General features: G+C 36.8%; 1 protein-coding gene across 1 annotated transcript in view; it reads left to right on the forward strand.

The window, feature by feature from the left end:
* Positions 1-339: 339 nt before the first annotated feature.
* The window catches only part of OTOL1 (otolin 1), a 43986-nt gene continuing 16667 nt past the window's right edge, over positions 340-27658 (forward strand). The window contains exon 1 of the mRNA XM_036906135.2: positions 340-713. The gene's annotated coding sequence lies outside the window, so the exon portion shown is untranslated. The remainder of the gene's footprint in view (positions 714-27658) is intronic.

The raw sequence follows: 27658 nt of genomic DNA on the forward strand, positions 1-27658 counted from the left end.
GAAACTTTGGCAATATATAGCAAAATTACAAATGCATAGTCCTACTTCTAGGAATCTGTCTCAAGAATACACTGACAGAAATGCAAAATAACATATGCACAGAGCTCTCATTGTGACATTATTTTTTATGCTAGATGTGTGGGCAGAATTTTAAGATAGACCCAAGATTCTCACTCCCTGCCACAATATATGCCTTGTATAACCCCTTTCTCTTGAGTGAAGCAGAATCTGTGAATAGGATAGACTATCACTCTCAAGTTTAGGCTACATTATATGGCAAAATTAAAGGAATTTTTTTCAGATGTAATTAAGGTCCGTAATGAGTTAGGGACTTTGAGTTAATCAAAAGGAACATTATGTTGAGTGGGCCTAACCTAATCAGATGACTCCTTAAAAAAGAAGTTCTTTGGATGGCTTTGGAGAAGTAAGCTACCAAATGTGAGAGGATCTCTGGAGGAGATCCTATGGTAAGGACCCCAGAGAAGCTTCTAGGTTTTGACAGTAGCCCTATCTTATAGCAAGCAAGAAAACAGGGCTTCACTTTACAACCACAACGAGCTGAATTCTTCCCTCAACCAGTGAATTTGGAAAAGGACTCCAAACTACACTTGAGATCACAGCCTTTGTCAGCACTTTGATTTCAGCCTGATGGGATGCTAAGCAGAGAACCCAGGTAACCTGTGTCCAGACTCCTGACCCATGGAAACCATGAGGTAATAAATTTTTGTTGTTTTATGTTGATAAATTTGTGGTATAATTTGTTATGTAGCAAAAGAAAACTATGTGCTGAAAAACAACAAAACAAAATGTCTATCAATAGGGGACATTTTGAATAGACAATGGTACATTCTCACAATGGAACACTGTGTAGTTAGTTATAAAAAGGAATAAAGAAGATCTAGGTGAGGAATGGTGTTTTCATGTGCAATTTTTTGTATTTTTTAAAAAAGGAACTATGAGTACTTATACACTGCAACATAATGATTTAAGACATAAATATTTGGTCACTCAGATGACCAATATATATTTTTCAGATGTATTTGTCTTCATCCACAGTTTCTGTGAACACTTCAGAGCCATAAAGGTGAAACAGGTATATTTATTAATGAAGGTCACTTTTGGGCTCCACCCAAAAGTGGGGTCTGGTTGCCAGGAGGACCAGCCATGTGATTAGAGGACTGGGGCTTTCAGTCCTACCCCATGACCTCCAGGGAGGGGAGAGAGGCTGTAGAATTAATGAATCAGCCAATGGCCAATAACTTAATAATCATGACTATGTAATGAAGCCTCCATAAAAACCTGGTTGAAAGCTTTTCAGTTCCTTTTTTCCTTTTGGGGAGCTTCTATGGTTGGGGAACCAAAATACTTCCTTATAACACCAAGCCAGGCTCTGAGCTCCACGAGAACAGACATTAGCCTGTTTCTTCATGTGACTGTTTATTCATATCTTTTATCACATCCTTTAATAAACTGATGAATGTAAGTTTTCCTGAGTTCTGTGAGCTATTCTAGCAAATTAATCAAACCTAATGGTGGTCATTGGAACCTCCAATCTGTAGCCAATCAGTAAGAAGTACAGGTAAGAGCCTGAGGCTTACAGCTGGCATCTGAAGTGAAGGGGTGTGTGGTATAAATGCATATTTCCTAACTATAATTTAAAAGCAGTTCTATGAAACTATATATATAATTGAATTATTGATCCTATAATAAAGAGAAATGCAACATATTTAACAAAAACGGCACAAAGGAGGTAGGTAGGAGCAAAGCTATATTAGAGTAAAAAAATGATACCAGAAGGTAATGATTCTGTGGGAACAAAGGGAGAGAATGAGAAATGGTAAATAAAGAGATTCATTTAATAAACTCTAGATATATACTTGCTCTCTCTTATTCTCTCGACTTCTTAAAAAGACAAAACTATATAGTAATAGAACAGTGTATTGTTGGGTTTGTAACATATATAGATGTGATATGTGTAACAATTATGGCACCAAGAGGGGAAAGAGAAAATAGAGCTATATACAAGAGAATTGAAAACATAGGTCCACACAATAACTTGTACACAAATGTTCATAACAGCATTATTTCATGATATCAAAAAATCGGAATCACCTCAAATGTCCAACTGGTAAATGGACAAGCTAAATGTGTTATATCCATACAATGAAATATTTATTCAGCTATTAAAAGGAACAAAGTACTGACAAATGCTATAATAGGGATAAATCTTGAAAACATGCTAAGTGAAAGAAGGCAGACAGAAAAGATTGCATTTTGTATGTTTCTGATTTTATAAAATATCCTTTATAGGCAAATCTATAGAGACAGAAAGTATATTAGTAGTTACCTAGGGTGGGGGATGGGGGAGCAGGTGGGGTGGGAAAAATAAGGAGTTAGTACTGATGGGTAATGGGGTTTCTTTTGAGGGGAATGAAAATGGTGTAAAATTTATTGTGGGTGATGGTTGTAAACTTCTGTGAACATAATAAAAACAATTGAATTGCTTACCTTAAATGGATGAATTGTATAGTATGTGAATTATATCTTAATAAAAATGTTTACAAAAAGCCTAATGAAATCATGTCAGCAGGACATAGGAGCCAGCTGGAAAGGAGCTCCCCAGTGCATGGGACAATTTGAGTATCAAAAATGCTGCATTAAAATGAAACACAGCACATATATAAAGACCACTGAGTTTGTAATGGCAACAAAACGAAGAACAAAATATCTCACCAATCACCACTGGAGGTTGCCAGAGTACCAATCATTTCTCTGAAAACTGAAAAAGTAAAAGAACCAAGCTCATCTTTCCTTGACTGCATGAATTGTACATTTATGTAACCGAATGGTTGATGAAGGAAAATCCTTCTGTAACGAAGAAGTACAGCTAGTAGATGTAGAAAGAATGATAGAATTAGAAAATCACTGTTTTGCAACTTCTAATGAAATAATGCTCAACAATCATATATTATAATACATACAGTATAAGTAATAAAACATGAGTAAAAGGTTAATGGGAGAATTTTATAATGGAGGGATCAGGCTGATATAATCTGAATCCTATGATTTCATCCTTTCAGCTTTATTGAGAAGTAACTCATATATAATAAAATTCATACTTTAAAGCTTACAATTCAGTGTTTTTTTATTATAGTCACAGAGTAGTGCAACCATCACTATTATCTAATTCTAGAACATTTATTATCACTTCATAAAGAAACCCCATATCTATTAGCAGTAATTCCCCATTTTCCCTCGCACCGGTTATTGGCAACCACTAATCTATTTTCTCTCTATAGATTTGCTTATTCTGGACATTTCATTTAAACAGAATCATATAATATGGCTTCTTCACTTACAATGTTTTCATGGTTATCCATGTTGTAACTTGCATCAGTACTTTGTTCCTTTTAACTGTTGAATAATATTCCATTATATGGGTATACCCCATTTTGTTTATTCATTCATTAGTTGATGGACATTGGGTTGTTTCTATTTTTGGCTATTGTGAATTATTCTGCTAAGAGCATTTGTGTAAAAATCTTTGTGTGAACATATGTTTTCAGTTCTTTCGTTATCTACGCAGGAATGAAATTGCTGGGTCATGTGGTAAATTATATTTAACTTTGTGAGGTGATTCCTTCTTATCACTAAAAGTAAGACAATTGAATATTATGTACTTCATAATGTGATATAAATAATAACATAGCATACCTATAAAGTATTCTGGGCTAATCAGCTGAATCTGAATATAATCAAGTGTCTAGATGAGGAGTCTAAACTTTTTTTATGTAAAGGACCAGATAGAAATTTTTTAAAAGAGATTTGAGACTTTCTTTATTGAAGTAGAGTAGATATACAGTATTATATTGGTTTCAAGTACATAGCACAGTGGTTAACCAGGTACCCGCATTATTAAATCCTGACCCCAACCAGTACAGTTACTATCTGTCGACACAGATGTTACCGAATCATTGCCTATATTCTTCATGCTGTACTACCATACTCGTGACTGACGTATTTTGCAGATAGTAAATATTTTAGGCTTTGTGATCCATACAGTCTCTGCTACAACTTCTAGTTATTTGCAACTAGAGTTCATGCTATTATAGCATGAAAGGAAATATAGACAATATGTAAATAAATGACATGGCTTTGTCCCAATAAAACTTTATTTATGGAGCAGGTATCAGGTCACATTTGACCCTCAAGCCACACTATACCAATCCTTATTTGAGATTTTACAGAAAGCCTAGAAGATAGAGAAACATGTTAAATCAGTCAAACTCAGAAGTGATACAAATGACCTGTTTTTTTTTTTTAGTTAATGTCATGAAAAATTCTCACATTCTTTTTCCATACATGCTTTCTTTTTGATCTCATCGTGAGTTAGTAATGAAAAGGAAGCCTGGGTGTACTGGAAAGAGTACACTGGCTTACAACATCTTCTCTAGTGACTTTATTGTGCTTGCCTTTTTTCTAGTGGTGAAAGAACCGTCTGTTTGCAGCAATTACAGTTCTTCATCCCTATAGCAACAGTAATCCCTCCAAGACATGAACATGGAATCTAAGTCAGATCAATCAGAAGTTCTCCCTCAGATTTTCTCTTTTTCAAAGTGAAGCTAGGAGAAAAAACCTCTTTTCTCCCTGGTTGTAAGAGTTTAAGGTTGCAAGCCCAAAGTGACTCTGGTCTCAAGAGTTTTAGGTCTGGGTAGCCATGGATCTTTAGAGAATGAAGCCAACCTGAAATGAGAGAAGGAAAAGTGTGTGTGTGTGTGTGTGTATGTGTGTGTGTGTGTGTGAGAGAGAGAGAGAGAGAGAGAGAGAGAGAGAGAGAGAAACATAAGCATACAGAGAATGGGAAGGGAGGGGAAGGGAGGAGAAGGAAAGGGAGAGATGTTATTTGCAACTAGAATTCTGTTTAATATGCTCATCTTAAAGAATTTTTGAGAGGGTTAGACATAATATGTGTAAGATTGCTGACATAGTAGACTTTTAATAAATGGATCAATTTTTACCAAATCACAAATTGCTTATTATATCTCTTACATTATTATTTAATTTGCTGTATTTCTATGCCTTGTCTTACAACCAGACTGTCAATTCTATGAAGGCACGAAATGTGTATATTATGCTTCCTTGGTTTCCAGAGAGCCTAGCATGAGCTAACTTAATTTCTGTGAAAAAGATATGCTTCAATGATAAATAAGAATATGAATTTAAATAGATCATATCACTAGAATGACCTTAGTATTTTTTAATGAATGTAGACTTGTCTTCTATGAATATATCCCAAGTTAGAAGTGGTATTTTAATGGAAGAACCTTCTCAGGAGTAGTAGTATTTTTTCAGTTAGTGGCAAAAGTATGGTTAGTCAGTTAAATTCTAAGAAATGTTTTTCTTGGAAATTCATGGGTGAGATGTTATAGCTCATGTAATTTAGGTTAGTTGAATATTTAAGGCACATTTTTAGCTTAATTGCTAGAAAGCAATATCACTACAAGTTAAAATAGTTTTAAAATAGAGGAAAACTTATAGTGGAAGAATAGAGGAAGAATTACAGTGAACATGTCTTTTAGAATAATTGGCATTCTAAACAAATTCTGAAAAAAGTCATTAGAGGTATTCAGAGCAATTAGTTAGTGGTTCTTAAAAGACCCATATAAGTTGAATTTATTTACTTACATAGGCTTTAAATATATATATATATAATATATAATACTAAAAATTTCTGTCCAAGTTTTTAAATAAGGAAGTTAAACTCTTTAATTTTTTCTAAAAACAAAGTTGTTTAGAACCCTAAATATATCTATTGCTGTTCTGAATATAAAATTTACCTACCAAATATGATGTCAGGCCCTTCAAAAATTTTAAACAAATATGAATATGCTCCAGTTGTAACGTCACCATAAGACATATTCTGTAGCTTCCCCTTATTAACTAATGATAATTTTTGACAACTTCCTCATTCTCAGGAAATATTACAATTAAATAAAATTTTTGTCATCTCAATAATAATAGATATTTCCTTATTTATACTTACAAGGGAAATTTCTCTTTTAAAAATGCTGCCCTAAGAAAATATTTTCTTCTTGTGGTTCAGCTAATACATGAGCAGAGTTTGATTTACACAAGTTATAGGACAAAAATAAACTATGATGCTTTTGCTTGAGCTTAAATATTTAGTTTTATATACATAAATATTTAAAAATTATATTCTTAGCTACCATTCTGCCCATGATGGATTCACAGAGAGAAGATTTATCTTACAGCTAAATTACCAGGCAAACTATATGAAACGATGGCTTTCAGGTATTGGAATAGGATCATCATCCTTGAGAGAAGGAAGCAAACAAAGGGAGCCCTATGGCTGCTCGAGCTACAGGCTGAAGAGAGTTTCCAGGGGCAGGGAAGGGGAGCCCAAACAAAACCTGGCAATCTCCCTAATGGAGGAGACAGAGTGCAGAATTCATGGAGGCCAAGACACTTAAAATGGAAAGGACAGAGCACTGGAGAGGAGAGAGCTGCACAGTGAGAGAGTTCTGGAGACCTGGCTTTCAAATGTTTATCCAGAAAGAATCAGGCAGAATAGTCCATGGAGCTCACATAATACCAGGAATAGTTTGTGTTCCTACTAGCCAAGGTAGAAAGGCAGGCCTCTTAGGTTCTATCTCCTTATCAAGAGGCAAAAAATCAAGAGGTTTTTTTTTTTCCCAGGGAGGCAAAGGGGAACCCCTGGTAGGTGGTGTGAATGGTGGGACACAATAGTTATGCGTGAAGTCCTCTTTCACTTCCCCACCTCAGTGAGTATACCCAAGAGTAGCAGCTGGCCTGTCCCCACCTGTGTGAGTGAAATTGGCAAAGATTAAGGAGGAAAAGTGGCCTGAGAACTCTCTCTGTGTGATTTGTTATGGAGGGAAGAAACCCATCTCTTTCTTGCAGTATTGCTAAAATCCCTTCATCTTTTAGAGGCAACTTTGAGAGGTCTAAATAAATGGCACAGACCAGCCAGTCCAGGGACTACAGGTGATAAGGGTAGCCTTCTTCTATGGAAAATGTTCCACGTGCACTTGAAAAGAATGTGTATTCTGCTGTTTTTGGTTGAAATGTTGTATATATATCTGTTAAGTCCATCTGACCTGATGTGTTATTCAAAGCCACTATTTCTTCATTGATTTTCTGTCTGATACTCTCTTCAACAATGTACATGGGGTGTTAAAGGCCCCCCCATCTCTCCTTTTATGTCTGTTAATATTTGCTTTATGTATTTACATTTTGGGTACATAGATATTTACAATTGTTATATCCTTTTGTTGGATTGAAACTTTTATCTTTATGTAACGCCCTTCTTTGTTTCTTACTAGAGTCTTTGTTTTTAAGTCTATTTTGTCTAATGTAAGCATGGCTACCCCAGATTTTTTTTCCCTCTTTTATTTGCATGGAATATCTTTGTCCATCCCTTCAGTTTCAGTCTGTGTGTGTCTTTAGATCTGAAGTAAGTCTCTGGTAGGCAGCGTATAGATGGGTCTTGTTTTCTTATCCATGCAGTCACCCTATGTCTTTTGATTGGAACATTTATTCCATTTACATTTAATTATTGTAGGTATGTACTTCTTGCCATTTTGTTAATTGTTTTCTGTTTTTTTTTGTTTATCAATAATTATTGATAGGTATGTACTTCTTCCCATTTTGTTGTTTTCTGTTTTTTTTTGCTGTTCCCCATTCCTTTCTTCTTTTTTGCTCTTTTCCTTTTTGGTTTGATGACTTCTCTAGTGTTATGCTTAGATTCTTCTTCATTCATTGTTTTGTATCTATTATAGGTTTTTGATTTGTCATTATCAGGAGGTTCATATATTACATTCTAAGCATATAGCAGTCTAAATTGGTTGATGGTCACTTAAGTTTGAACACAGTCTAAAAAGCAGCATATTTTTATTCTCCCCTCCACATTTTATGTGTATGATGTCATATTTTTCATCTTTTTATTTTTGTGTATACCTTAACTAATTTTTGTAGATATAATTGATTTTACTACTTCTGTCTTTTAACCTTCATCAGTTAGCTTTATGAGTGATTAATCTATTACCTTTGCTATATGTTTGCTCTTTTTTACCAGTGAAAATTTTGCTTCCATCATATTCTTACTTCTAGATATGGCCTTTTCTCTTCCACTTAAATAAGTCCCTTTACCATTTCTCATAAAGCCAGTTTAGTGGTGATGAACTTGATTAACTTGCACTTGTCTGGGAAATTCTTTATCTCTCCTTCAATTTTGAATGATAACCTTTCTGGGTAGAATATTCTTGGTTGTAGTTTTTTTTTTCCTTTAAGCACTTTGAATATATCATGCTACTCCCTCTAATTGTGAAGTTTTTTTCTGAAAAATGAACTGATAGCCCTATAGGATTTCCTTTTTAAGGAAATATATGCTTTGCATTTGCTGCTTTTCAGATGTGCTCTTTATCTTTAATTTTTGCCAGTTTAATAAACCCATGGACCTCCTTGGGTTTATCTTGTTTGGGGCTCTCTATACTTCCTGGACATGGATGTCTGTTTTCTTCTTCAATTAGAGAAAATTTCCCCAAATATTTCTTCAAAGAATAAAATTTCTGCCCCGTCCTCTTCTCTTTTGGGGATCTCTATTAATGGGAATATTATTACACTTGAAGTTGTCAGAGATCCCTTAACCTTGACTCATTAAAAAAATTTTTTTCTTTTTGCTGTTTAGCTTGGTTGCTTTCCACTATTGTGTCTTCCAGATGGCTGATCCATTCTTCTGCATCCTATCATCTGCTGTTGATTCCCTCTAGTGTATTTTTCATTTCAGTTATTGTATTCTTCAGCTCTGCTTGGTTATTTTTTATATTTTCTATGTTCTTTGTTCAAGTTCTCACTGAGTTCATCCACTCTTCTCTCCAGTTGGGTGAGCATCTTTGTGACCTTGTGTGGAACATTACCTTGTTTGTCGACTCTCTGTGTCAGTTTCTATTATTAGGTAGGTCAGCTATGTCTCTTTGTTTTGACAGTAGTGACATCATGTAGAAAGTGTCCTGTGTCCTCTGGTCACCAGAATCACCTGCTCCAGGGCTTTCCCATATATGAGCTGCACACATTCGCCTGTTCTTTGTGCTACCACTGCTGTGGGCACACTGCTGGACAGGGTGGACTCCAGCCCTGGCTATCTGCAGTGACTGACCACAGTTGCTGTGAACACCCTGGTATGTAGCCTGGTCTTTGGTGCAACTTGCTGAAAGGCTCGATTGTATGTACTGCAGGTGCACTGGTGAGTGGGGCTGCTTACCCCCTCTTGGGGTCAAGAGTAACTCTGGAGGAGTGCTGGTCCTCATGAGAGCTGCCTGCTGGATGGGCGGGGGGTGGAGGTGGCAAAGCCCCTTTGGAAGTGTACCTGCTAGGGAGGGAGAGTTGGGAGTGGTGAGTCTGCTGGGGAGTACCAGCGCAGGTCAAGCAGTGCTAGCAAGATGAAGAAGTTCAGAATTAGCTGTTAGAAGCATCCAGCCAGCTAGGCTGAAGGAGGGCAAGAAAAGTGGTGCCTGCCAGCACTTCCACTTTTGGAGAAAGCTCCTGAAAATCCTTATCGCCCCCCCAACCCCCAGTAACGGTCTTAAAATTAGTAAATCTCCTTTACACATAACCCAGGTGCTTTCCAAACTGCTGCTTCTATGCTGGGTCTAGACCAATTGATGTGGCATGCAGGCCATTTAAAAGCAGAGCCTTGGTTTCCTATATCTCTCAGGTTGCCCCACAGTTAAGCCCCACTGTGTTCCCGGCTCAGGTCCCCAGGGCCAGGGATGCCCAGTGTGGGGCTTGATCCCTTTGCTCCTTTGCACATGGTGTTTTCCCTGCTTGCAGGTTGCCACATGTGTGTGGAGGCTGTTTGGATCCCTTCTCTGTCTCTGCCCCTCTTACTCTTCTCAGTGTGGACATCACTTTGTTTTTTTAGCTCCAGAACTTCTGATAGTCTTCAGGTATTTTCAGAGTTGCCATACATATAGCTGTTGACTCATGTCCATGGAAGGAGGTGAGTTTAGGAACCTCCTACTCCACAGTCTTCCTCTACTTTCCTTTTAAATGTTCTTATAATGCACATACACACAAAATAAATAAAAAGGGCAGGTGGAAACTTTTGTGGGTGATGGGATTTTTAAATAATTTATAGATGAATATGTTTATAGCATAGATGTGGTGATGTTTTCTTGGATGTATACTTATCTTCAATTTCGTCAAGTTGTATACATTAAATATGTAGAGACATTTTTCCAAACACTACTGTATTTAGTTTTTCACTGAAGTTTTCAATTATTATTTGCCCCCCAGCTTTATTGAGGTATAACTGACAAAGTTTTAAGACACTTAAAATGAAATATGTGTAGATTTTTGTATGTGAAACATACCTCAAAAAATGGTTAAAAGAAAGGACAGTATTGTATTGGCATAATGATAGACATATAGGTCAGTGGAACAGAATGGAAAGTCCACAGATAGATCCACCCATGCATATATAATTGGATTTTTTTCTCTTTAGCCTTTTACTCTGCTTTTTATTCTTCTTCATAGAATTCATTCTTGATAATAAAACATTTATTTTTTATTAATTAATTTTTTAATTAATAAATCAAGTATTTATTTGATAATTGTCTCTTCCGAGTAAAATTTTTTACTATGGTAAAAAAAATCCCATAGAATGAGCTCTCTCTCCTTCACAAATTTTTAACACTACAGCACAGTATTGTTAACTATAAGCACAATGTTGTACAGCAGATTTCTAGAAGTTTTTCATCTTGCATGACTGGAACTCTATACCCTTTGAATAAAAACTCCCTATATCCCTCTCCCAACAGCTGCTGGTAACCATTATTGTACTTTCTGTTTCTATGAGTTTGACTACTTTAGATATCTCATATAAGTGGAAGCATACAGCATTTGTCCTTTTGTGATTGGCTTATTTCATTTAGCATAGTGAAATTATGTCCTCAAGCTTCATCCTTGTTGTACAATATAGCAGGATTTCCTTATTACCATATTTTCTTTATTCACTTCTGTCAGTGTACATTTAGATTGCATCCACCTCTTGGCTATTGTGAATAATGCTGGCCTGAACATGGGTATGCAAATATCTTTTTGAGATCCTGATTTCAATTATTGTGGATTAATACCCAGAACTGGGATTGCTGGACTGTATGGTAGTTCTATTTTACCATTTGTTTAGGGACCTGCATGGTGTTTTCTATAGCAGTTGTTCCATTTTACATCCCCACCAACAGTGCATAAGTATTCCAGTTTCTCTACATCCTATGCATCACTTGTTATTTTCTGATATATTTTTTTAATAATCACCATCCTAACAGGTACTAGGTAATTTCTTACTGTGGTTTTGATTTGCATTTCTCTGATAAGCATTTTTTCATATCCTCGTTGGCCATTTGTATGTCTTTGGAAGAATGTCTGTGCCATTTTTTAATTGGGTTATTTATTTATTTTTTGCTTTTGAGTTTTAGGAGTTCCTTATATATTTTGGATGTGAACCCCTTATCGCTTACATGGTTTGCAAATATTTTTTTCCATTCCATAGGTTGCCTTTTCACTCTTTTGGAAGGAAGATTTACAAAGGGGCATATGGAAACTTTTGGGGGGTGGATGTTTATTATCTTGAGTGTGGTGATGATTTTATGCATATATCCATGTATTAGAACTCAAAATTGTACACTTCAAATATGTGCAGTTTGCTGCATGTCAATTATATTTCAGTGAGTTGTTTGAAAAAAGAAAATAAATAAACGAAAGTAAGAGCAACAAAACTAAACCAAACCCAGAAACTAACATTCTCTTATCTACCATATTTGTGTGTGTGTGTGGGTTTGATATATTACATAAACTATTTATATGTTGTATATGAATTTATGAAATAGTTGATTTCTTCATCTTGAAAAGTTTGTTACATGAATGTATGTTAAAAATATTTAAAGTCATCAGTGGTTTTTATTCATTATATAACATACCATATTTAAATATACACATGCCAAATTCTAGGTAAGGAAATTTGATCAACTTAAATTAGAAAGCAATCCAATGGAACAATCTCTGGCCTAACATTTTTAGATGTGCTTAAGTATTGTCTGAATTCACAACTGAGAATTTTGTATTTTTGAGTTCCAGTCTAATCAGTTTCTCCCTTAATCCCTTTATGAAAGGAAGAGGCTGAAGGCCCGAGGGAAGCTGGCTATGTGCGGAGAGAAGCCAGTCTGTTTGGTGCGGAGGAAACCAGGACTCTGGGGCTTCAGCACTCTTACTCTTCAGTTAAATCCTTACTGTGGAGGTAAAACCACTGTAGATGTTGGGCAAAAACAGCAACAGAAATGGGCACAATACCTACTACTGGCAAATACTAAAAAGATAGATCAACTATGGTAATGGAAAAAAAATTCCTTTACATACATTTTTTCCTTTAATGGACACCAGTCATGGCCTCTGGAACAAAGTAAGTGTTCAAGAAAAACTTGCAGAATTAAGGGATTAAAATTCCTACTGGTGCCAAGCAGATTGTGGGCATTGTATGTTTAGAGATAATTTTCCATAATCTCTCACATCTGCATATCTTGTGAGCAGAGGAATAGGGTAGCTTGTTATGAATATCTTTTCAAGCATGTTTGTGGAATAAATAGCCTTGGAAGATAAAGGTAGTGTCTCCCTCCAGAGCAATGGGCAGGCTTGCCTACTATCTAGCACAGTAAACATGTCTCTTTTTGTTTGAACAAAAATCAGACAAATTTACTTCCTGTTATAAAAGAGTTGGGATTCTTTTGCTGAGGGTTTGTCTCCTGAAATGTACTATCCCTTCATGTGCAGGTATTATTTTATCTTCTTGATGTCACACTGTAGGAAGGGAGGCTGGGGAACTGGCACAAGTGATGGTTCTCTGGCTATTGCTATTTCTGTGAGCAATAAATTGTCCTTTGTCTTTGTCCCAGAAGTCTCATGTCTTCTACCAGCCCCCATCAGATCATGGGAGGCTAAGTATTAGCTTAATATTAACAAGTAGATTAAAATTTCAGACCCTTTACAGTTTTTATCATGCTATATATGCTTTTTTAGATGTTCATAATCGCAGGAAAGCTTAAAAAATCAGAATAAGTAACCAACTATACTGGATTAGGAAAACAAATTAATAAGTAATATCTAGCCAAAAATATGACTTCCTCACTTTGCAGAGCAAAGCTTCCATTAAGGGGTAAAATAGCCACCATCTTTTACTGGGCAAAAATAAGAAGTGAAAGAGTCTACTTGGTTATAAGGTAGCAGATCAAGACAATTACAGGGACTGGAAGAAAATACAGAAATTGGAGCATGGCGGAATCCTAACACGAAGAAAGTTGAAAATTAAGCAGTTGGCAGAGGCAGCTCCCAAAGAACTATTATGCTGGCATTTGGTTTTTCTGCAGTCCTGAGAAGGAATCAAAATATTTTTGAGTGGTTGTTTCTGGGAAGGTGAATGGTGTGGGAGAGAGATCTACTTTGTATATTTTGAATTGTATATCATCTGCAGGTAGTTCTTATTAAAAAATACATGTATAAAATTTTTAAATGGTTTTTAGGTAAGAAAGCATGAACTGTTTTTAGATTAAGTAAAAGTACTTATGCAGCAGGGACTTCAGCTTTTAAGAGATTGAAGAAACTCTTCAGGATGGCTGGCAGTTTGTTTTTATGGAGGTAAAAATGTTTTTGCTTTTGGAACTGACTATTTTTATTAAGGAAATTATTCAGAATAGGCTCTTTCATCTCAAGTCTGTAGGATAGGAAATATCCACCCTTTGCTTTCGAGTACAGGTATGAGGTTACCTCAAATCTGAGAATGCACACATTGTGTTCTACCTAGTAGTGTCAATTAGATGTATGTACTTTACTTCTAAAAGAGGCAACAGAAATAGTTTTCTTAAAAGATATTCAATCAGGACCACTAGTGTCCTCTACTTGAGTTTGTTAAGGATTGAATACCTAAGAATTTGAGATGGTCTCTTCAGGAGCATAGAGCTTGTTTTTTAGTCATGTTTCTGGGAGGTCATGAGGGAATAGTCCTACCAGGCTTAGAGCAATTGTAAGAGAGGCTGGTTCTGGGTACAAAGTGTGACTCATGCTTGAATTTCTCTGGCTCAAGACAACTATAATAGCAACAGCAAATGGGCATTTGTCTGGGTGGCTCTGACTGCCACTGGCAGAAACTGCAAGGGTCTTTGGGCTGTCTGGAGAGGCTCAGATAGTTATGACTGGGGATTAACTCTTTAGGTTAGTAAACAATGCTGGAGGTCTTTGGAAATATCTCCAGAGAAGAATCCTGGGATAAAGATGGGGCCTCTTGCAACTATAGGATGGGGCTTGGAGTTGTCCTAGTAGTGAAAAGACCCATTTTTGTCACTCTAAAATTTGAAATGGAACATTTTGATTATTTGACATTTACTTAAGCATGCTTAAATTTGTTCAAAGATGCTCCCCCTTTAGTAATTTATCATTTAAGACATTGATAAAAGTATAGACTCCACCTTGGGTCTAAGTGGGATTCAAATGTGACTAGAGTGAAACTGTGGGTAGGGCCAACCAGACACCTGTTTGTAGGAGGCTTGAGAATCTTATTCAGGGAAGACTGAACCAGTTTTGTGGAAAACACCCAATGAAAACAAACAGTAATAAGTCAGGAGGACATACACTGAATAGAGTGCAGTCCCTATTACATGTTTGAGTCCTATGTGACTCAAAAAGTCTGTGAGAAACAGAAGAAGAGCTGTTTCAGGGAAAGCTTCATAGAACATTGAGGCTGCACCTTGGACTAATTTGGAATCCTGTTAACAAAGACAAATAGTAAGGAGAGACTATTCCTCTCCAACTTTGCCATAGCTCCCTGCATAACTTAAGTCTTTGAGAAAGTCAGATAGTTCTACTATAAGCTTCACCAACATGTTGAATTGCATGCAGGGGCCCCTTCCTCAAGTTGCTTACTTCCAAATTGAAGCCCCTTTGAGTATGCCTTATTGGTAGAGTCTAGGTTACATGCCTGAGTCCTGGCTACAGGGAGGTTGAGATTCCTGGGTTCTACCTTGAAGATGCAAGACTCTTAAGCTTAAAACTGTGCCAAACAAAAAATGCTTTTCAGTTAGAAAACCTACAAATGCCCACTACAACATGTACCTCCAAAATTAAGCCATGAGAACTGGAGATTCTTATTTTAATATGCAATAGAAGTAGTTTTGAAAATGTTTTAGTGATATCCATATATTACTTTAGATGCAGATATTTACCTGGACCAAGGGCTTTAAATTTAAAGTGGGATCCAGACATTTCTGAGTTTGTGTGGAAAATGTTGGGTTAGCATTTAAGAAACAGGAAGCTAATAAGCATAAGATCTAAGAACTCTCCTGGGAGAGAATAAATTTTTGTGATATAAGTTGTTACTTAAAAGGAGGGATTCTAATGCAACCTATCCATGTTGTTTAGATTTATACCCTAGGCTGGTCCTCTTTAATCTCATGTTTGAGTTCTATGGGAGCAGGAGAAAGAAACAGAAAATATTTTTCATTTAAATCTTTCTAAAATATCAAGAGAAGGAACAACTATGCAATGGGTGTACACAGTAGGGAGACACCAGCTTCACAATGCACTGTCACCCCCATTGCTGGAGGAGGAGCTCAGGTGGAGTCCAGCTGGACTTGGGGAGGAGGTGGGGCATGTGAGCAAGACATCCATGGGGAGTCCTGGATATTCATAAGGAAGGTCTTAGCAAATAGATGTAAAAGTGAGCAAAATTTCAGCAATTATTTTTTAGGTGACCTGGAACCAAGGAGAAAAGTCAGGTTATACACTTATTTCTTTTAATCCATCAATATATTATTGGGACTGTCTTGTGGCTAATTAGGACTATTTCTATATGCATGGAGTCACTGCTCTGACAATGTAAATAACAAGAAAGGTCTTCATTTTAATTGGCACCTTACCATGTATTTATAAGAAACACTTAGATATTAATGTATATTAGTGATGGATGCATATTAAGAAAAATTAATTGATTATATAGAGGGAAGGTATAAGTCTGTCAGATCTTAAGAAAATATGTTATAAAATAAACTATTTTTAGTATTTAAATTGAATTGCCTATACATTGAAATATTTCAAAGGTCCCTGGTGAGAAATTTGCTTATATTCTTGAATTCTACTTTATTGAAAAAAATTCCAATGTTATAAAACTTGAGTATTTTCAGGAAGCAAAAAGCATTTTCAAATATAAGTTGTTCAAGGAACATTAGGTCTCTTATTGCTTGAATCGATGGGAAAGAAGCTAAATGATTTTAAAAAAAGATTTGAAGCAACCAAAAAGATAATCTTTCTTTTTTTCTGGTGGTCAATTTGAATGATGAACAAGTATAGTGAAATGTCTAGCTGTTAAAATCTGACTTTATTTACACATTAAATTACAAAATAGAAGGAAGCTCTCTGCCATTTAAATTTCTCACTATGAGTTTTATCATTTTACTAAAGCTGAAAATAAATGAATATTTTTACATTAAGGTTTCCAAAGAGAGGGAATGTGAAGCAAAACTTTGACAGCAATTAAAATCTTAGAAAGTATAAAATTAATTTCAAGCTGTTTGGAAATTTCAGAGCTCCATGCTACTGATGAAACTTTAATTTTTAAAAAAAGTCAGGTTAAGGGAAAATTGTATTATTAAAAACAAGACTCTAAAATATGAAGACTTTCTGCTGTCCACTTAGTATGGGAACCTTTCTCCTTTAGCTTCTTTTCCTTTTGTGTTTGATCTAAGTAGTCAGGGTCAAGTGTACAGATCTGTTACATGAGATACACATCTGGGAAGTAAAGGTCAGTGAGAGATAAAACGAACTAAAGCAGAGAGGCTTCCTGGACTGAAGCCCAACAGGGCTGATTTACTTGAAAAGAAAGAAAGCTGACAAGCTCCTTCAGTTCAGAGTTGGGAATACAATCTGTTTGATGATGTAGCTGTTTTATAAAGGAGCTTTATTCTGCATCTTCATTGTTTTCCTCCTAATAAATTGAATATAAGTCTTACCCTAAAGGGAAACACGAGGCATTTATGAAGTCATTTGGTTTTTTATATAGATACTCACAGAGATATAATATGTGCATTAAAAATATATATATTATGAAATATGTGTAAGTTAGATATATATATAATATATAAGTATATTTATATATTTGATTTTCTACTACACATAATTTGAATTTCACTCTAACACTTTTTTTTTTTCAAAATTTAATACATGGAAAGACTCCTTTAAGTGATTGTTACAGCCATGAAGGAAAAGTAAGTATTTAGAGACTGTATTAGTGCAAAAATGCTAATTTTCAGGTTAAGATGCTCAGTCAGAGAGGTAGTGTAGTTATTCTGAAAGAAATCAGAAGTCAAAGGCACAGCTCAAGTTTGCATTTCATCGCAGACTCCCTCACAGATAGCTGGTTGGCTGGTGAATCAGGGCAGCTGCCTTAGGCACATGCTCTCTGCAACCCTGAATGGCTACAAAGTCGGTGGTATTCGAGGAGGTACCTCTTGGTTAAAAATCACTTACCTCACTACACATACCCTATCACCAACTTAAGTGAAAGAGTGTTTTACCACCTTTATGCTTCCATGTGCTTTGTACCATGATTTCTTCAAGTGAGGCTTTCTTCTATTTTTTTCAAAACTTCGATATTTTTTCAAAATAAAGACCTTTATTTTAAGTCAGTTTTGAACCTTTATGTTGAGTTGGATATAAATAGTCTTTTTCTCTGGCATCTGTCCCCATTCACCCTTCTGATATGTAAGGAATGTTTCCCTCTGGTAGTTTGTATTGGATCTCCCCACACTTGCTATGTTTGCTGTGGGTATGCTATTGTTTCCAGATCTACTGATGTTGGGCCCCACTGTGTGTCTTACTTTGGCTAGTGGAATACGGGAAGAAATGACTATTCTGATTCCAATCTGAGGAAACATTGTATGTTTCTCTTACCCTCTTGGATTCTGCCATCTGCTGCAAGATGGTTATACACTGGTTAGGTACTGATCCCATTACAAGAGACATGTACAGCAGCAATAAGCCTGACCTACAGCCTGAAGCAAAGCCACCTAGCCAATTTGTAAACCTGTGAATGAAATAAATGAATGCTTTTTGTTATAAGCCACTGAGATTTTAACAATATTGCAGCAGGATCTGACCAGTACACTTCCAACTTTTTATTTTTCAAACTTTGAAACCTACAGAAAAATAAAAGAAGTGTACCTGTATGCTCTTCACTTAAATTCAACAATTGTTAACATTACTTCATTTTTGTTTTAGCTCTCTTTCTATGTAAGTTTTTGGGGATTATTGAAAATACAGTGTAGGAGGCATCATTATACTTCACTAAAGCTAAATTCCTTAGCTTATAGCTCCAAGAAATAAGGACATTCTTCCATCCAACCAAATGTGAAGTAGGTTATAAATGATAAAACAATTCTGTTAATTTTATGTTAAAAGAAATGCATAAAAATGATACAAAAAAAGTAATCTAATACTATGTCTTAGTTAGCTTGGGCTGCCATGACAAAATGCCATAGACTGGGTAGCTTAAACAACAGATGTTTGTTTTCTCACAGTTCTGGAGGCTGGAAGTCTGAGATCAGGGAGCCAGAGCATGGCAGGGTTCTGGTGAGAGCTCATTTCCTGGTTAGCAGATGGCTGCCTTCTTGCTGTGTCATCCCATGGCAGAGAGAGAGTGAGCTCTCTGCTTCCTCTGTTATATGGGCATTAGTCTCCTCATGACAGCTTCACCCTCATGACCTTATCTAAACCTAATTATACCTCCTAAAGGTCCCAACTCCAAATATCAATACAATTAAGGGTGAGGGCTTCAGCTTGTGATTTTTTTTGGTGAGGGGTAAGGGCACAATTCAGTCCATAGTAGTTACATAAAAGGTGATAATAGGATAGAGAAACAGTGCATAAAAAGCAATCACAGCCAGTCCATAGTGAGTTGGAACTGTCCAGCAACCTTTTGGAAAACATTATATAAAATTTTAAAAATGTAAGTGAAGATAATGATTTATAAGTGCAGGTATATGTATTTTATCAGCATTACTGAGGGCTTAGGCAATGAGGTTTTTAAGCTATCTTAGTGGTAGGTAAACCCATCCAGTGCCAGCATGCCAGAGAGTGTAAAGAATTAGAGGCTGGCATGAATTCCTAATGTGACTCAGCATAATGCGTGAAACCTGCTGAATACTTTCAGATGAATTGATAAAGATTTCCATGGGCCACACTCCTTTCAACTTCATGATCAAGGTTGTTTCTTGTACTTCAACAATCAAGTCTTGCATAAATGCCCAAAAAGGAGGAAGAATAAAAATCGCAGACTCCCACGGATTAGAGAGGGAAAATGGTATAAAGCAGACTTATGCACAAGGCTTTGGCACCTGACAGACCTGGGTTTTAATGCTGGTTCTACTTCTCCCTGGCTAGTTATCTTGGGTGAATTTCTTAACTTCTCTGTGCTGTTTCTCATTGGTAAAATGAGGATAATAGTACTTACCTCACAAGGGTTCATTTACCGGTAAATTATTAATTAAATACAATGGTTAATGTTTTAATATTCACAGCTTTACCTGTAACCTAACCACAGTGGACATGGGTCTTTGCTCATCTCGCTTTTCTCCCTCTCCCGCATTCCAAGGAGAAGGCTGTTCAGGCACACTTGGTGGAAACAGGAAAAATACGAAGTACACCAGACTGTCAGAGCGGCAGGTGGCCATGCTCCTGCAGGGGGCAGCACGCGTTAGGCGGCCGGAACTCACCAGGGCACGCCTGGGGCGGGCAAGGGTGGAAGCAGCTGGGAGGACAATAGCAAGGGAGGGATGTGGGGGTGAAAGACGACCGGGCTTGGGCGCGAAGCCCTGTGTCCGTGGGCCCTCGTCTATTTCAGTAGATGCAGGTCTGGACTGGAATCTGGATTTAACTGCAACCCAGCTCTGGTCCTGGACTACAGGAGTTAAGGTTCAACAGGGAACACGTTCAAAACTCTTAATGCAGTGCCTTACATGTGGAAATGGTTGGTAGATGGACATTTTAGTACATTTTTAAAGACAGCACCTTAGAGCTACCTAGTCTGGTAGTTCTTCAACTCTACTGTGAAAGCCACCCAAAAGATTTGTATAAAATATAGCTCCTCACCCCCACAGCCACGGATTCTGGCTCAGACGGTCTGATGTATGGTCTGAGGTGGGAGCAAGAACACTGCCTTCTTCTTTCTTCTTATGTATTCCTTTATTTTAAATAAACACTCCTATGATTTAGGTGCTCTATAGACTAGAGCTTGAGCCTAGACTCGGATGCTATCATTTGGTACTTCCCCTTCCTGGAGCTATTTTAGAGAAATTCTCTTTTATGTGTCCATAATGAATGTATAAGGATACTTACTGCAACATTTTGTAGAGGTCAAAAATTGGGAAAACTCTGAATAGTCCCCAACTGATGAATAGTGAACAAAAGTATAGTGTATTCATATAATGGAATGTTATACAACAATTAAAGAGATTAAGGGAGAGCTGTATGTTCTGATGTGGAAAAATCTCTAAGATGTGTTGCTTAGTGAAAGCAAGTTACAGAGCAAGGTGTACAATGTGGAACCATTAAATATAAAGATGAACAATACTACTTTTTATGGATAGATACATGCATGTAGACATATACTATATATGCTTTAAGGCTTGGAAGGATTCATATGTGAGGTATTGTTCCCTGTAATGTTGTATGCATTTACAGGGAAAATATATTTATATATTACTTGTGTAATTAAAAATCTGTGAAAAAAGACTTCACCCAACTCCTTCATTTTATAGCTGAAGAAACTGATATGTGCTTGCCAAGGGTTTCAGTATGGTAAACTCAGAGACAGGCTTCAGTGCACTTGATTGCTTGTTCCAGGGTAGCAGCTTTCTTCATCATGCCCCGTTGAACTTATCAGGCATTTTAGTTGAAGATGCTGTAGCCACAGGCATAGACATCCTCAGCATCAGGAGGTGGTGGCTGTAAAGAAAGGCCAGCTAGGGCTGGGCTGAGATACTCTAAGTAGGGGCTTGATTAAACTTGCATTATCAGTGTTCAGCAGTGATCAGAACCCCAGAAACATTAAAACTACGAGTTTAATATTTGTGTGGTGTGTAATCAGAATGAGAGCATTTACATTAATCAAATATTTCATGGCTTCTGGTTAAGTGAATCAGCTGCATCCAGCTCATAATAGGGATCAACTTAAAATGGGACTATAATATGTAAGTCCCATTGGCTGAGGCTCCTCGGGAGAGTCTGGACAGATTCTAATTCTGTGCCTCACTAACTCCTTTTTCTGTGTGTTGATGGTTGATCAGTTGAATTCTATAGGTCCTGTCTTAGATATGTTAATATATTCAATCATTACAATTTGCTGGTCTGGGATTTAATTTGGTTTTCTTTTTGTCTCTATTCTGACCCATTTTGTTGCTCTTACAGTCTAATAATGCTTATTACCATCTCCATATCTGCACGTGGGATGCTCTTGGTATCCTCTGATTTCCTCCTCTTTGGTATTTTCTTTGTCATTCAGATTACAGCAGCTTAAATGTCAGCTTGTTAGAAAGGCCTTCTGAACACCCAATTTAAATATGCTACTCAATCATTCTCCATTGTTTCACTGTAGTTTAGTTTGTGCATAATGCTTATTAGCTTATTAGTATTTGATATTTATTGTTTACATCTTTGAGCTTTAATTTTTGGTTGTCTCTCCCATTAGGAGATAAACTCTATGGAAGTTGGGTCTGTCAATCTTTCTCTTGCTCTATGCCCAGCATCTGCAACAGGATCTGCCACTTGGCAGTTTGTCATGAATGCTTGCTTGCTTGCTTGCTTGCTGAATGATCTACCAAGAGGCCAATAGTGCTTTTGTAATTTCTAAGTTCTTGGAAACATCTTATTGTAGTCCCAAATAAGATGACAAAGATATCCTCTTAGATATGAACCTGGCCAAGAATCTACAAATCATGGTCAATTCTCAGTGGATGGCAGGCTCATGCAGTAATGGGGAGGGTGGGGGGAACGAGTTTGTGCAGAAGTGCCACCCAAGTGGTGGTTCCCCTGCAATGAGGGCTCACCAACAAAGGGAGCCTCCGAATATCCAAGTTCTGCCCAAATAGCAGATTCCAGTGGAGATCCCTCAGAAAACTATAGTGTTTACTAAACAGGAGAGTTGTTTGACATTATGGTGCCATGACCTTAAAATAATAGGATTAAAGATAATCCTGTAAACCAAGGGGAATGGCAGACAAGGCCAGGCCAGTGAAGAGTTAAGCCTTCAGCATTCCCAAGGCACTTGCCTTTCCTCAGATTTCAGAACCTTTCTTCAGAGTTAGAAAAAGTCACTCCCTCATCAAAGGCCCTCACCTCTCATTGGGTAGGGGCGAATCTTGAAGGAAATAAAACAGACCCCTGTCTAATAGTAAATGAGATTGAATGTTCCAGGGTGCCATTCAGGAGAGGGATTTCTAATAAGGAAATATCCATAAGGTAGGTGATAATTACAAACATTATTTTATCTTCCATCAGGCTTTTTCCAATAAGATCCCAGGCTTTAAAAAGTCCTGTTGATATAATTTACCTTACGTAAATAAGAATATGAATAGAAATGATAAAAACATGCAATTGATAGAAGGCAGGCTTTCCTCTATGGTATTAAATCTATTTTTTAATTGATTTTTGAAATGTGGACGGTAGTATGGAGTATAGAATCATTCTTAATTTTGAAGTCACCAAGTTTGTGAATATCTGTGAGATAAAGAGAATAAATACATTCTGTTATGGGAGATTATAACATATTGACATTACTGGGGTAGAATTATATATTTTTGGTTCCATGAAAAAATTAATACACTTTCAGAGATGGTGTGAAATGAGGATCTTAAAAATCAGGTTTTATTTAGATTATAATAGTGTCATATATTTTCAGTTAAGATGATGTAGATATTGCATCAAAAATGTTTTCTATCATAGCAATTACCTGGTAAGGAGAAAGATATTTTCTTGTAAAAATATGTTATACCTGTGGTATTTTACAGAACAATTATGAATAATAATAAAAATTTAACATGCATTTAGCTTCCTATGATAGAATTAATGGAACATTACATTTCTAGATCTATTGGTCCTTTAATTTTCTCTCCCTTCTGTAAAGGATTTATAATTCATGAATAAAAATTAACCACTGGCTTAAACTTGATGAGGGTTTTTAGGACAGAAACTAATTATTATATATTATGTTCTTTCTACCAGTGTTTAGGGCATATCATTACTGCCATCTACTTGGATGCTAAGTACTATTTGCATTTTTGAAATTTCATGGAGAACTCTGTCATTCATTATTTTTTGAAGAAGTCAATTTTTCTAATAACATATCTACACTAAAAGAAGAAAAAGGAAATGTTATGCTTCTGTGAGAATGAAGTCAGTCAAGTCATTAAACAGGAGAAATCTCATCTAAAGACCTGTCTAAGAAACAATTTTCCTTCTGAAATTCACATCTTTTCCATTCCTCTTCTATTCTTCTTCCTTAAGACCATTGGCAGAAATCCAAAATGAAACATACTTTTTAATATTTAAAAAACAACTAACTAGAGATATACAAAGTATTATTTAATTAGGATAAAGGTAGGAAAGAACATACTCAGTTCAAACATGACATCTTTTATCCCATTTCCTTTATTGTTGAATCAAGAGTAGACACTTGGCTGCTTTTTTTCAATTTCTAGGATTTAAGAGATATTAAGTAAGAGTCCATATTAGAAAAGAAACTTTATTTTCATTTATGTAATACCTACTGTAGTAATATGACATTTACTATAATTTAGTCTTGCTGGGTTGCTTATGAGATTTGAAATCTAAGGGCTTTGCATAATCTCCTTCCAAGCGTTTTAATTGACATTCTGCTATAATGAATCCCACAGACCATTACCTGGCTAATTGTTTGAGTTACAGTGCTTATACAATGCCATTCTTTGTCCTTGGTCTTTTGGGGTATTAAATAGCAAGGGTGTCCTGAAAGAGGAAGTGACTGCTGGCTTTCACATGAAGCATTAACCTCTTGGTAGCTTTTCAGGGACAAACTCCTTTTTGTTCTTTGGGCTGATTCCAAACCCAGTGCTTATCAGTGATATCTGTAATTCTGGGATTCTCAACTCTTCTTAGGAGAGTCTGACTTCTGAAGGGCCTTCTACAGCCATTGCCACAAACAGAGCTTGCCATGACCTGACTTGACAGTCTTGGAACAGGCCCCAGATCAGGAGATAAAATTTAACAATATTTAATTCTTGAGTGCTATGATTAGCCAGAATTTGTTGGGGGAAAAGTCTTAGTACTTTGGAATTAGACAGAGGTTTATTGTGGGCTCTTCCTGTCCAAGCTCATTGTTTATAATAAAATGGGAAATAGGATTCTGTAGTTACTAAATTTTTCCACCTTCTCTTTGATGGCATAGTTGTAAATGAACTCAAAATCCGAGATCTAGAAGGCGGTCTGCGTTTGTGAAAGAATTGGGGCAGGAGAAAATAGGCTATCAGAAACACTCCCTAACGTACACTTGTGGCTGTGTAGCAGTGAGAGCTCAACACCAGGCACCTTGAAAAGGAAAAAGGATTGTTTGAAGGATGTAGCTCTCAAGGAAGGAGAAAGAAGTAGTGGCAGCAGCTGTGCCTCCCCGTTTTCCTTTCCTAACATCCTTATGTGACGTGCTCTTGTGGGAGCTGCTTCCTAAGGTAGCCTGAAATGGATACGATGTGAATGATCCCCTTGGCTGCTGCTTGGAACTCTCAATTCCACTTTTATTTCATGGTTTACATGGAAAGGTCACAGGAGGCTGCCAATATCTTTGGAACAAGCCCTGAAATCATCCCATTTCTTGGCTGGAGCTCAGTCCTCTTACAATACTTCCTCTTTTTTTTCCATAACTCAATACAGAAGAAATTATAATATATGAAGGGAAAGCCCATTGGACCAATCTGGTTCATCTCACTCAAGCTGTTATATCAGAAGTTGGGGCTCAGATCTCACTTTATTCCTAAAATCCACCCAGAGAAAAAAGGAATCAGTTACTTTCGTCTTAGGGAAACAGGTTTAACAAGCACCATTTCTACACAAATGTTTCTTTGTCTATGTTGTGCTGCCTAATGCAAAATATTTCTGAGTCATTGTGTATGTAAACTAAAAACTTGACCAGTAACTAAACCTCACTCTGTATTTCTAAAGGAAAATAATTATTAATCATATTCTTCATGAATTTTCCCACACATAGACTCCTACTTTGTTTTCTTCTTATCCTTATTTTCTCATAATGATATATATTGATGATATATATTAAAACCACAATTCTAAGAAATCTCCTAGAGCTGAAATACAAAGTTAAATTCTAATTTAACTAAGTTGAAGATGCACTTTTTGGGTAGAAATTAAATAAGTAATGATTATTTTCCAAAGTGGGTTATTCTTTTAATTTGTGAAATAATGTTTAAAACTGTAAAAACTGTTGTAAGCTACCCTCATCTCTTTTTAAAAAATTTTTTTATTAAGGTATGATTGATATACACTCTTATGAAGGTTTCACATGAAAAACAATGTGGTTACTATATTCACCCATATTATCAAGTCCCCACCCATACCCCATTGCAGTCACTGTCCATCAGTGTAGTAAAATGCCACAGATTCACTATTTGCCTTCTCTGTGCTACAGTCTTCCCCATGATCCCTCACACCATTTGTACTAAACATAATACCCCTCAATCCCCTTCATCCTCCCCCTCCAACCCGTCCTCCCACACCCCTCCCCTTTGGTAACTGCTAGTCCCTTCTTGGAGTCTGTGAATCTGCTGCTGTTTTGTTCCTTCAGTTTTGCTTCGTTGTTATTCTCCACAAATGAGGGAAATCATTTGGCATTTGTCTTTCTCCGCCTGGCTTATTTGACTGAGCATAATATCCTCCAGCTCCATCCATGTGGTTGCAAATGGTAGGATTTGTTTCTTCTTATGGCCGAATAGTATTCCATTGTGTATATGTACCACCTCTTACTTATTCATTCATCTACTGATGGAGACTTGGGTTGCTTCCATATCTTGGCTATTGTAAATAGTGCTATGATAAACATAGGGGTGCATATGACTTTTTGAGTCTGAGAAGTTGTATTCTTTGGGTAAATTCCAAGGAGTGGGATTTCCAGGTCAAATGGTATTTCTATTTTTAGTTTTTTGAGGAACCTCCATATTGCTTTCCACAATGGTTGAACTAGCTTACATTCCCACCAGCAGTGTAGGAGGGTTCCCCTTTCTCCACATCCTCACCAGCATTTGTTGTTCTTAGTCTTTTCGATGCTGGGCATCCTTAGTGGTGTGAGGTGATATCTCATTGTGTGGTTTTAATTTGCATTTCCCTAATGATTAGTGATGTGGAGCATCTTTTCAGGTGTCTGTTGCCCATCTGAATTTCTTCTTTGTAGAAGTGTCTGTTCATATCCTCTGCCCATTTGTTAATCGGGTTATTTGCTTTTTGGGTGTTGAGGTGTGTAAGTTCTTTATATATTATGGATGTTAACCCCTTGTCGGATATGTCATTTACAAATATATTCTCCCATACTGTAGGATGCCTTTTTGTTCTGTTGATGATGTCCTTTGCCGTACAAAAACTTTTTTGTTTGATGTAGCCCCATGAGTTCGTTTTTGCTTTTATTTCCCTTTCTTGAGGAGATGGGTTCAGGAAGAAGTTGCTCATGCTTATATTCAGGAGATGTTTGCCTATGTTGTCTTCTAAGAGTTTTATGGTTTCATGACTTACATTCAAGTCTTTAATCCATTTCGAGTTTACTTTTGTGTATGAGGTTAGACAGTGATCCTGTTTCATTCTCTTACATGTAACTGTCCAGTTTTGCCAACAACAGCTGTTGAAGAGGCTGTCATTTCCCCATTGTATGTCCATGGCTCCTTTATCATGTATTAATTGACCATATATGGTTTACTCTCATCTCTTATTGCCTGGACTGTAACAGCTCTGACTTACTTTTACTGTTTATTGTTTTGTCCCACCTGCAACCATTCTTTACACAACAGTCGGGGTCTGTCCCCTGCTTTCATGGTCAGCAGCTTACAGCTTGTGGAGTAAATCTCAAACCCTTCTGAGGGGCTACAGGGCCCTCAAGAGTGTGTCCTGGGTGGCCAGGCCAGTCTCTTTCCCTCTCACTCCACCCACTGAGGTCCTCCTGGCCTTCCTTCCTTGTGCAAAGGTACATCCAGTTCCTGCTTCCTGGGATGCTTTTCTCCTTCTCAAGACTGGCTGCTTCGGACTCACCACTGCTCTTTCCTCAGGCCTTCTTATCAGTTCAAGTGCTACTTTCTCAGGTTTTCTCTAGCCACTTGCCTGAAACAACCTTTCCTTATCAGTCTTTATCAAATACCCCTGTTTATTCCCTCCATAGCACTTACTACAGTCTGAAATACTGATTTTTTTACAATCTGATATTTGTTACCACTGGAATATAAGGCCTATGACAGCAGATATTTTATTCTATAATTCCTGCATTAATACTATATGTGACACAGAA

Source organism: Manis pentadactyla, chromosome 1 (assembly GCF_030020395.1).
Source record: "Manis pentadactyla isolate mManPen7 chromosome 1, mManPen7.hap1, whole genome shotgun sequence".
In the NCBI taxonomy this organism is placed as follows: domain Eukaryota; kingdom Metazoa; phylum Chordata; class Mammalia; order Pholidota; family Manidae; genus Manis; species Manis pentadactyla.